This window comes from Momordica charantia, assembly GCF_013281855.1.
Source record: "Momordica charantia cultivar OHB3-1 chromosome 5 unlocalized genomic scaffold, Mcharantia_2.0 BLBB01000005.1, whole genome shotgun sequence".
Lineage (NCBI taxonomy): Eukaryota > Viridiplantae > Streptophyta > Magnoliopsida > Cucurbitales > Cucurbitaceae > Momordica > Momordica charantia.
In genome coordinates, this window is record NW_028275163.1 from 16,860,517 (window position 1) to 16,871,246 (window position 10,730).

Consider the following 10,730-nt stretch of genomic DNA (forward strand, 5'->3'; position numbering starts at 1 on the left):
ATTTTTCTCACAAACATGAAGCTCAAAAATTTTAATTTTGTCAATAAAGGAAAATTTCTCTTTTTCTAAAGATTTATGGCTAGATCTCAAGATAGCAATTTTATTTTTTAAACTAGAAATTTTATCGTTTAATTAAAAAAAATTCAATTTTCTCATTCTTGTTTCTCAAATCATCCTATTCAATTTTTAATTCACAAGATAAAACTTTGAAATCCTCATTTTCTTTTTCAAGAAATTGAATTTTCATGTTTTTCATCACAACAATTATCTACCTTCTCATGCAACAACATATCATTAGCTCTATTTTTCAAACAAGCATTTTCATCTATCAAATATTTATTTTCCATGGATAATGTTTTATACTTCTTTAATAGTTCACATATTTAGAGTTAACTTTTTCTAGATCACATTGCATGCTTTTAAATGCATCAAATAATTCATCATAAGTTGAGGATTTGTGATTTACCTCATCCCCATCACTTTCGAGACTGATCTCATCATTCGAATGAGCCATCAAGCACAAGGAGGATCCATTAACTTTTTCGTTTTCTATTTCATGAGATTTTTCTTGATTTTGAGAATTATAATTCTCCTTCACATGAAATAAATAATTAGTAGTACAAGGAGAATTTTTAATACTATAAGTATCATTAAAAAAATTCAAATATTATATGCATATGTAAAATGTGAAAAAAATTCAAATATTATATGCATATGTAAAATGTGAAAGTTTATCACATATTTTTCTATATAAATCACAACATATGATATTTATGGCTTGAGCCTTAAAAGAAAGCAATTCATTACTCAATTTTTGATTTAGACATATCATTTTCACACACATACAAAATATCAAAGTCAATAGATTATAAGAACGTTTTCATATGATGTCTCCAAATATCATATTTTTTACCATCAAATAATGGAGGTTTATCAATACAATAACTTAAAAAAAAATCTAAAGTTGTCATAGCTCTAGCAATTAAGCCTTTCAAATAATTTTTCAAAAATTAACAAGATACTTAGTATCCAGATAAAGTTTGAAAAATAATTTATATAGAAGAGCAAAACCTCGCTCTGATACCAAATGTTGGATCAATATAACAACCGTAAACGGAGTGAATATGGTTTAATGAAAATTTATAAACTTTTTAACACGATGAGATCAATTTAAACAAACAAATAAAATTTTTACAAATAAATAATTTTAACACAAATTAAACAATAAATACATTTCAAACATCATAATTAATTTTAATGTAAATATTGCAAATAAATATGAATAACAAATTTTAGCAATTAATTTCATGCAAGAAATAATAAATAAAAAATTAATTGCTCAAATTAAATAGGAGAGGGATAGAAAAAATGACACAAAAAATTTATAGTGGTTTTACAATACCGATCTACTCCACTCCCCAAGCTCCTCTTGGGTGTTCAACTAAGAAACTTACTCTTTCCACGACAGGAGTCAAACCGGTACAAAACCTTATTTTTCTCGAGCAAGAAGAAACTCGATCATTTCTACAGTTCATGATCAAACCATGACAACGCTATGTTTAGGCTCAAGAGCAACCTCTACAAGATTTGAAATTGAAGAACGAACTTACAAACTCTCTAAAAAGAGTGGATTTACAAATTTTCGCTCACAAATTTGTAAGTAAAAGTCTTACAAATTAAAGCCCTCAAATGACTAAGAGAAAATAAAATTGGATGGTCAAAATCTCTCCGATAAAATCTCTCTTAAAATAAATTATAATAACATTGAGAGGAATGGGAGGGAAAATTAGTTAAGAAAATGTTATGTAATTTTGAGAGTGAAAGATTATTTAAATAGAGGGAAAAGAGTTGAAGAGAAAAGGTTGAGAGAAGGGTTGTGTAATTTTGAAGAAGAAAGTTGTTTAAATAGAATGGAGAATGAGTTTTTTTTTTTTTTTTTTTTAAACAGTAACAAACAAAGCAAATTAAATGTACAGACAATCCACTTCCACTTGGTAAAGAAGCTCCACTGGGCCATCCTTCAGCATAATCGAAGACTCCCGTTGAAAGAGAGCACGCCTCGCCAACAAATTTGCCGCTTCGTTTCCATCCCTTTTGGTATGCTTGAAAGCCGCATGCAAGGCCAGAGGCCAATTCCTTTTCGCGCTACAATAGCCCATGTCTCCGAGACGTCCTCAAGATTGGAGGAGAAAAGCTTGAAGATCCGAGATGAGTCGGTTTCGAGGAGAACTAAATAGATGCCAGACTTCCACCGCCAATCGAAGGCCTTCTGCCGCTGCGAGAGCTTCAACTTCGTCTACCGATTGGGCATGATGCAGGTATTTTGTAGCAGTAGCCATATTCTAACCTTTGAAATTTCGAATAATAATGCCCAGACCTGCACTTAAATTCTCTGTAGAAAAGGAAGCATCAATATTTATTTTATAAAATCTTCTTCTAAAGGTTCCCATCTAGACTCCCTAATTGGTCGAGTAACGGCCGTAGAGCTTGTGTTTACTTTCCTAAAAGCAAAAACATAAGGTTTCAGCCCACTCAGCAAGACCGAACACACGTTCCCCCTACCTCCCTTAAAAGCTCTCTCATTCCTCCAATTCCACAAACCCCACAAAAAAACTGCCAGTTTCTCAAAATCCGATTAGCTCAAATTTGCTTGCCAATCACAAAGAATAAGAAGGGTAGATTGGAAATGCCGGATTTTAGGAAGGTGCTGAAACTTCGAATTTGCCCACTGACCCTTAGCAAACTTACATCTCCAAAATAAATGAATGTTGTCCTCCCATTTTCTTCCACAAAAGAAACAGCAGTTAGGCACATCCATGCCCCTTTTTAATAGATTTGAACCAGTTGGAAGTGATCTAAATAGAGACGCCATAAAAAACCTTAATTTTAGACGGAATGCCCATTTTCCAAAAGCTTTCCACCATTGTCCTAAATCCTCTGGTGAAGACGAGGCTTGTGCACTGGGATGTTTCAACTAAGCAACCTTATAACCGCTCTTAACAATGTAAATGCTCGTTTTCTCGTGATGCCAAATTAATGTCACATAAAGGCCCCCGCCCAATAGGGATGTAAAGGACGTTTTTTGCTTCATCAGGAGAGAAAGCACCATAGATAACATCTTTCATCATTGAGAGCACCTGTTGTTCATAAGGGTCTCCACCTTTGTATCCACAGGTAATCTAGGCCGCGAAAGGATCCTTAGAGTTTGTTGGTTTGGGAACCCAATTATCTCCATAGATCCTCATTTTATCACTCTCTCAAATCTGCCATCGAGTTCCAACTTTCAAAAGTTCACGCCCCTGTAAAGCTTTAGCTAGGATCGAGTTTGGGTTATTTAGAATCCTCCAACATTGTTCTGCAAGCAAAGCCTTATTAAAAAGCTCCAAATCTCGAAACCACATACCTCCCAAGTACTTTGGTATACAAAGCTGCTTCCATTCCACCCAGTGTATTTTTTTGTCTTCCTCACCCGATCCCCACAAAAAAATGAGTTGTTAGTTGATGTATTTCATTGATAAGCTTTTTTGGCGGTCTAAAACAAGTCATAGTGTAACACGGTATAGCTTGGACAACTGATTTGATAAGAATCTCTTTGCCCCCCATAGAAAACAAATTACCTTTCCAACCCTGTAGGTGTTTCCCCACACGATCTTTCATATATCCAAAGTGCATTCTTCTATTTCGAGGGATAAATGTAGGGAGCCTGAGGTATTGATGGTGGCACTCCACCCACTTAACAGCTAAGATATTCTGAATCTAGCTCCGGTCCTCTGACTTCGTGATTGGGCTAAAGGCAATCATAGATTTATCATAGTTCACCAACTTACCAGAAGCTAGCTCGTATTTCCTTAGGCACTCTTTGACCGCCTGCCCGTCACCAACTTTAGCTTTAAAGAAGAGTAGGCTATCATCAGCAAAAAAAATAAGTGATAAATAGGGGGACTCCGTCTCGCAATGGAAATCTCAATCACACTTTTATCAACTAAAGCTTTCTGAATTAAACTAGATAACCCCTCTGCACACATAATGAATAAATACGGTGAAAGGGGATCTCCTTGTTTGTGCCCTCTCTGAGGCCTGATATAGCCTGTCTTCTCACCATTGAACTTAAAGCAAAAGAAGATTGATTGAACACAACTCATAACCAGATCCACCCAGGCATTTTCAAAGCTCATTCTTCACATTACTGCCTCCAAGAAGTTCCATTCCACCTTATCATAGACCTTACTCAAATCTAGCTTTAACGCAGCCCAAGCAGTATTTCCATATTTCATGTTCTGCAAAGTATGTATACATTCAAAGCCCAAAATGACATTATCTGTAATGTGCCTTTTAAGGATGAAGGTAGGGAAATAATGCCATCCAAGACACTTTTAAGTATATTCACCAGCACCTTCGAGATAATCTTATAGCACACATTACACAGAGAGATCGGTCTGAAGTTGGATACTCTAACAGGAGCCTTGATCTTCGAAATCAACACCAACGTCGTTTCATTTAAAGGCTCAACATCCTTGCTGTGATTTAGAATATTTAGGCAGCTTAGTCACACCTGGCCCACAATATGCCAAAACTTCCTGTAAAAAGAACGAGAAAAGTTGTCGGGCCCAGGTGCTTTATTTGGATGAATTTGGTGTAACGCTCGTTGAATTTCCTACTCATTAAAGAGCCTTAGAAGCTCTCGGTTTTGTTCAGGGGAGACCGGGGTCTCTATACACCAAGTGACATTCTCTATATCATACTCACTAAGCCCTGTAGATGTAAACAAGTCAGTGAAAATATATTCAATCATACCTGCCACCTTGCTTTTATCCTTCTCCCGGACTCCATGATGATCCATATGGCCATTGATCTCATTTTGATGTCTTCTATAAGAAGCCTTATTGTGGAACCATTTTGTATTACGATCACCAAATTTTAACCACACCTCCTGTGATCTTTGGCGCCAATAAGTTTTCCCTTCCTTTAAAATATGCTCAAGATGAACCTCAGCTTGCTGGGACTCACTTCGATCAGCCGCCATAGGAAGGCCATAAATTGCTTTTTGGAGATTATCCTCCGCTTCTTTTATACGTTGTTTAAAGTTTCCAATTCTATACCATCCCCATCTTGAGAGTTTCGATGCACACTGATCCAATTGCCCAATTAAAGCTCGAGGATTACTATCCCGCGGGGAAATCGACCAGCAATTGGAAACAACATTCTCACAACTAGGATCCTCCAGCCACGTATCTTGAACTCTGAAAATTCGCCTAGCTTTCGAAAAATTTCTTTTAGGCTGCCCGCATATGTGTAATTTCACAGGTCTATGATCAGAAGTTCTGAAGTCTAAATGATGAACAGAACTATCATTACAAAGAATTTTATCAAGTCTTTCAAAAACAGTGTGACCGTTTGGATGACCATTACACCAGGTAAAATTATCTCCAGGAAAACCTGTGTCAAAAATATTACAATCATCAACAGCTTTATTAAAATCAGAAATAAGCTTATCACCCTTCCTTCATCAACAGCTTTATTAAAATCAGAAATAAGCTTGTCACCCTTCCTCCGCCCCCCCCCCCCCCCCCTCCCTTTTTCTCATCATGTCTGATAATACCGTTGAAATCACCTCCTATCAACTAGAAGGTCATAATACTACCCCGAAGCCATCGTAGAATATCCCACGACAAGCCTCTATTCTCCTCTTCCGGGTGACCATAAAATCCAGACAAACACCATTGTTTTCCATTAAAATAGATCGGGACATCAATGTGATTTTGTGAAAAAGAGTTCAGGTTGAAAACCAAATCCTCCTGCCAAAATAAAGCAATACCACCGCTTCTTCCTTCACAGCCAACCGCAAAACAATTCTGGAAACCGAGTCTATACTTTAAATTAATCACCTTCTCTTCCGAAGCTTTTGTCTATGAGAGAGACAAAAAGTGTGATTTTACCTCATGTACCAGGTCGTACAGGCTTTGGAATGTAGTGGGGGACCCCACCCCATGAACATTCCAAAAAAAGGCCCATCATTGCAAAAGGCGAGGCTGAAATTCAGCCACCGCCAAACCACAGGATTCTTCCAATATGTCCTACTTCGAAACTGTTGCATCACTCCCTCCCAACTTCAGTTGTTTTTTCTTTCTGTTCTGAATTTGCTCCTCAACCTCAGGCAATTCCACCTGTTCAGCACTGTCCTTCCTTTTCCCGAAAGCCAGAGAGGCCTGGTTCATGTCTTCATTAATCTGGTGGGCTTCTTGAGCTCTTCATTTCCAACCCCTTCTCTTTTTGGGCCCCTTAACAACATTGGGTCCATCGTTTTTTTGATAAATCTGTTGGGCCCTTAGCTTTATCAATTAAATTATGTGGAGTCATAAATTCATCATCATAATTTTTCTCATAACATTCATTGATTACCAAAGAGTCTGGGATCTCGTTTAAGGCAGGGGTTTTCTTCCCTTCCTCACTACCCTCCAACTTTCCTTTTAAACTATGATCGATTTTAGGAAAAGATTGGGATAATAAATTCTTTTCCGTGATTTCCACCATCCCCATCGGAGATTGCGCCACCTCCAGAATCTTCTCCCCTGTTTGTGCCCGATATTCTCCTACCTCCGTCAGTCGCCAGTGAGACATTTCCGGCGGCTCGCTTAGATCCCTCCAAACCTCCTCACTCCTGTCCCAACCACCTCGTCCACTGCATCCTCCACACCCTCCAGTGTAGCGAAAACTAGTGCCTGATCTACCTACACGACAGGCCGACTCTTCCTCACCACTATGCACGTGTTTTTTCAACATGACCACTCCCCTTGTAATCGCACTCCCGCCTACATGACCATTTTTCCCACACTCATAGCAAAAATCCAGAAGTTTCTCGTACCTGAGTGGGCACCATATCTCTTTTCCTTCACTATTCTTTATTCTCATCCCTCTGTGTAGCGGCTTTGAAATATTGATCTTTACTCAGACACGAATAAACAGCCCTGCCCAGTCATCAACACCATCGTCCTCCATCTTTTCGACTTCCCCCAGTTTTGCCCCAAGTAAGGAGGTCATCTCCTTTTTCATACATTCAAAAGGAATATTGTGAATTTGGATCCAAAATGAACAAAAGTTGAAGTTCATCTCTATGGGTTGATCAGTGGCTGAAGGTGATTTTAGGACTAGCAGAGAGTTATCAAAGGATCAGGGCCCATAATTGATCACTCTACTTTTTTCTGGTAGGGATTTAAAGTGTATAACAAAAATACTCATCCCTATCGGTTCCATCCTTGTATCATTATGCACTTTCCACACCGATTTCATCACCGAACGAATAGCCTCTGAACTGATTAGTTTGCTTGTGCAGTTTCCCTATGGCGTACAGCTGAACATTCTCCAGTGTCATAATCGACTTTCCTTCATCAATACAAATGGTCTCATTCTCATCATTCGTTAACTTGAAGTTCTCCCATAGATCAGTGAGGTCCTCCATGGAGTAATCACACACACGAGAACAAAGAGCACCGTCCGACATAAAAGGATATTCTCCGCACTCTCATTCTATTAGATCTAATGTACTTATTAGATCTAATAAGTACCTTGTGTCAGAATTGAGAAATTCTATGGCTCGAATCTTTAGTATTCTCTTATTTATTACTTGTGTCTACTATTTAGGCAGAATACCGTCACCCATTGTTACTAAGAAACTGAAAGAAACCTCAGAAACGGAGGAAAGGGGGGAAAGCGAGGAAGAAACAGATGTAGAAACCAGCTTAATTCCCTTTTATGATGACAATTTATATAATATATACATTTTAACCTAATTTACAATAGGATAAATATATAATTGCTCCAATAAGTTACATAATATATACCTTTTATTGGTATATACTAAAATATTAGATACTATAATATATATTTTTATTACAAAGTATATGCAATATATATTCAAAATATACTTCACATCAGTAACTTCATATTATTCATAACAAAGTTGTCCACAAAACAATCCATTGAAGTCGTGGGTACTTTCCTATTAAAGGATATTCTTTAATTTTAAAACGGCAAGAATATATGTATATGGGAGGAGAAAAGTCGTGGCCAAAAATTGGGTACTTCCTATTAAAGGATATTCTTTAATTTTTAAATTTTAAATATCTAACAATGGGTAATAATGTCATTTCCATATGGGCTCTCTTAAACGGGCCTAATTCTAGACAAAATTGAATTTTTTTTTTGGTACTTGTTGCACATTTGTGAAATTGGTATTCCAAAATAGGTTGCCTATTTACTTAACTCTCACCATGTGAATCAAAGAACATAATCGTATATGCAAGTGTTCCTAAAACACTCAGGATTAAGATTAAATGGGCATATAATTATTAGTGACGTGTTTGCAATTTCTATGACAATCTTGTAAGAAAATATACAAGATACATTACGGTTAAGTTTTATACAAACTCATTTTATATAATAACCTCACTCACATGTCTCTACATGAACGATTAGGATTAAATCATTATAACTTTTACAAAGTGGGTTGTATTAATGGTGTGACCAGACACCCAACCTTATCCATATACCGCAGACTCTTTAGGTTACTTGAACATAATCCTCATGTATGTCAATTACATACGGTTCAAGTTTACATTAGTAATCATAAATTTTCATAAGATGAATAATACATATTGCACATGGAAATAATCAAAATATTTTATTGATAAATTAGGAGGCTTTTAAGCATAAATTCCAACATAAGGGAGATAGGGATATGCCCAATTTGGGCTGAAATCGATTCATCTATTGTATTCAACCTAGTTTTGGGAATGGATCGATATGAAAATGAAGTTCAACCAATAATAGAAGATATTTGAAATCAATGGTGATGGAGGGAAAGGGAACGCTTTATCCCTAAATATCGAAAGTGCAACAAGAGGTGGCAAATGTCCTTGCCATTTGTGCGAGAATAAATAACCACACATAAGTGTGGATGGAAGAATTACCGAATTTGGGCAAACCATGTGTAGCAAGATGACTCTAAGGATCTCGGAGTTTGTGTTTACGTCTGTACTCAAATAATAATAATAATAATAAAGATAACAAGAGTAAACAAATAATTTCACCCATTAATTCTCACAAATTAACCTTAATGTTTAACAAATTTGTAACCCTTCTTTGATTCAAAAAACCATGAGTGTGAGAATTTAATTGGTTAAATTGCAATTTTGTATAAAAATTGTTAAATTACAAATTTGGTATTTATAGTTTGTGCTTAGTTTTAATATATATAGTTTCTTTTTTTATAAAATAACAAACAAAGCATTAAAAGTAGCATGATACAACTGGGCTTGGAGCCCTAACATCACGCAGAATCTCGTATTGCATTGCCGTTAGTGTCTTTTCCAACCATACGCTGTCCAGATCTTCATCCGCCACTAGCTTGGCCACCATATGAGTTGCTTTGTGTTAGAAATCAAAAGAGAAATTAGGCGAAAACAATTGTTGTGTCGTGGTTGAACCACTGCCTTGAAAGCAATTTCGGCACGACCGTGCTAAATCGTATATACGCAGGTTGCTCCCCAAGGTTAACACAACTCCGAATTCAGGCGTGCACTCGTCGGAGCCGGATGGAATTGAAGAACACGCTCAGATCTTTTGTAAAAACTCATCATCTTCTCTTTGCTTCAAGAGACTTAATTTAGTTTTAAAAGAGAAAAGGAAAAAAAAACGTTTTAACTTAATTAATAAAAACATTACAAAACAAAATTAATTACTTAATTAAAACGTTAAATAATTAATTCAGTTAACGTTCAAATAATTAAGATAAATAAAACGTTTTTTCAAAACCATAAAAGAGATATTTAATTTTACCTTTTGTCAATACACTTTGTCATTTCTAACACCTTATTCTCCAGAGTGGTTAAAGGCAACACCTCCCAACTATGCAGCCAAAATTTGAATGTCGTTGCAGTATCTTGAACACACACCAAGAATCAATCTCCACAAACATGCTTCCAAACCCAGCTTCTTACGATACCACCAAACTATCTCGGATAGTCACTGATTCTGTCTTGTTTATGCAAAGAATTGCACCACACTATTTAACGATCCAAGCTCGAACCCGATCCCCGGCTCGACCTAAACTCCAGAGCGAACCTGCACAGGAGGGTAAACACTCCGACACTCAAGTTAGTATAGGTCGGACTCAATATTTAGCTCGAGGTGAGATTCGATACCTGAGCGTGAAATGAGGCCCTCTATTTATAGGTGGTGGGTTCGACAGTACTCACAACCGGTGGTTACCTTTGTCCTTTTTCATGTCGAACCTGTCGGGTTTGAGCAATCGAACCCGTCCAGGTCGGACCGGGGCTTTTTACACTTAACCCCCACGATGGGTGAACCCAGTCTCCTCGGCAAGTTCGAGGTGGACCTGGTGGTACTTTATTCCTTGAACACCAATCAGCGTCCTCCACGTGTCCCAAGTATTTTTACCCCCAAACATTGGCCCCCTCTCTGTCAGGTTCGATCTCGACCTGGTAGAGAAGTTTATCCGACTCGATTTTGGACACGTGGCGACTTCTAATTCGTAGAGAGAATATGACCGTTGTGGAAGACGTTTCGATCTGCCAAGCTGTCGGAGTACTCAAGTATTCCGTCGTTACGAATCTCAAGATGATCCGAGCTGTTCGTTCATTACACGTGTACAGCGCAGAGGTTTTTTCGATTAGCTATAAATAGTTTCGGGACTTCAGGTCAAACCTTACGTT

The 10,730-nt window shown here is 37.2% G+C and overlaps 1 long non-coding RNA gene across 1 annotated transcript; it reads left to right on the top strand.

The window, feature by feature from the left end:
* The first annotated feature begins 1,387 nt into the window (after window positions 1–1,387).
* LOC148211459 (uncharacterized) lies at window positions 1,388–7,787 on the top strand. Its single transcript, XR_015791057.1, has 2 exons — window positions 1,388–2,318; window positions 7,331–7,787. It is a non-coding gene; the product is annotated as an uncharacterized LOC148211459 (long non-coding RNA).
* Window positions 7,788–10,730: the final 2,943 nt, after the last annotated feature.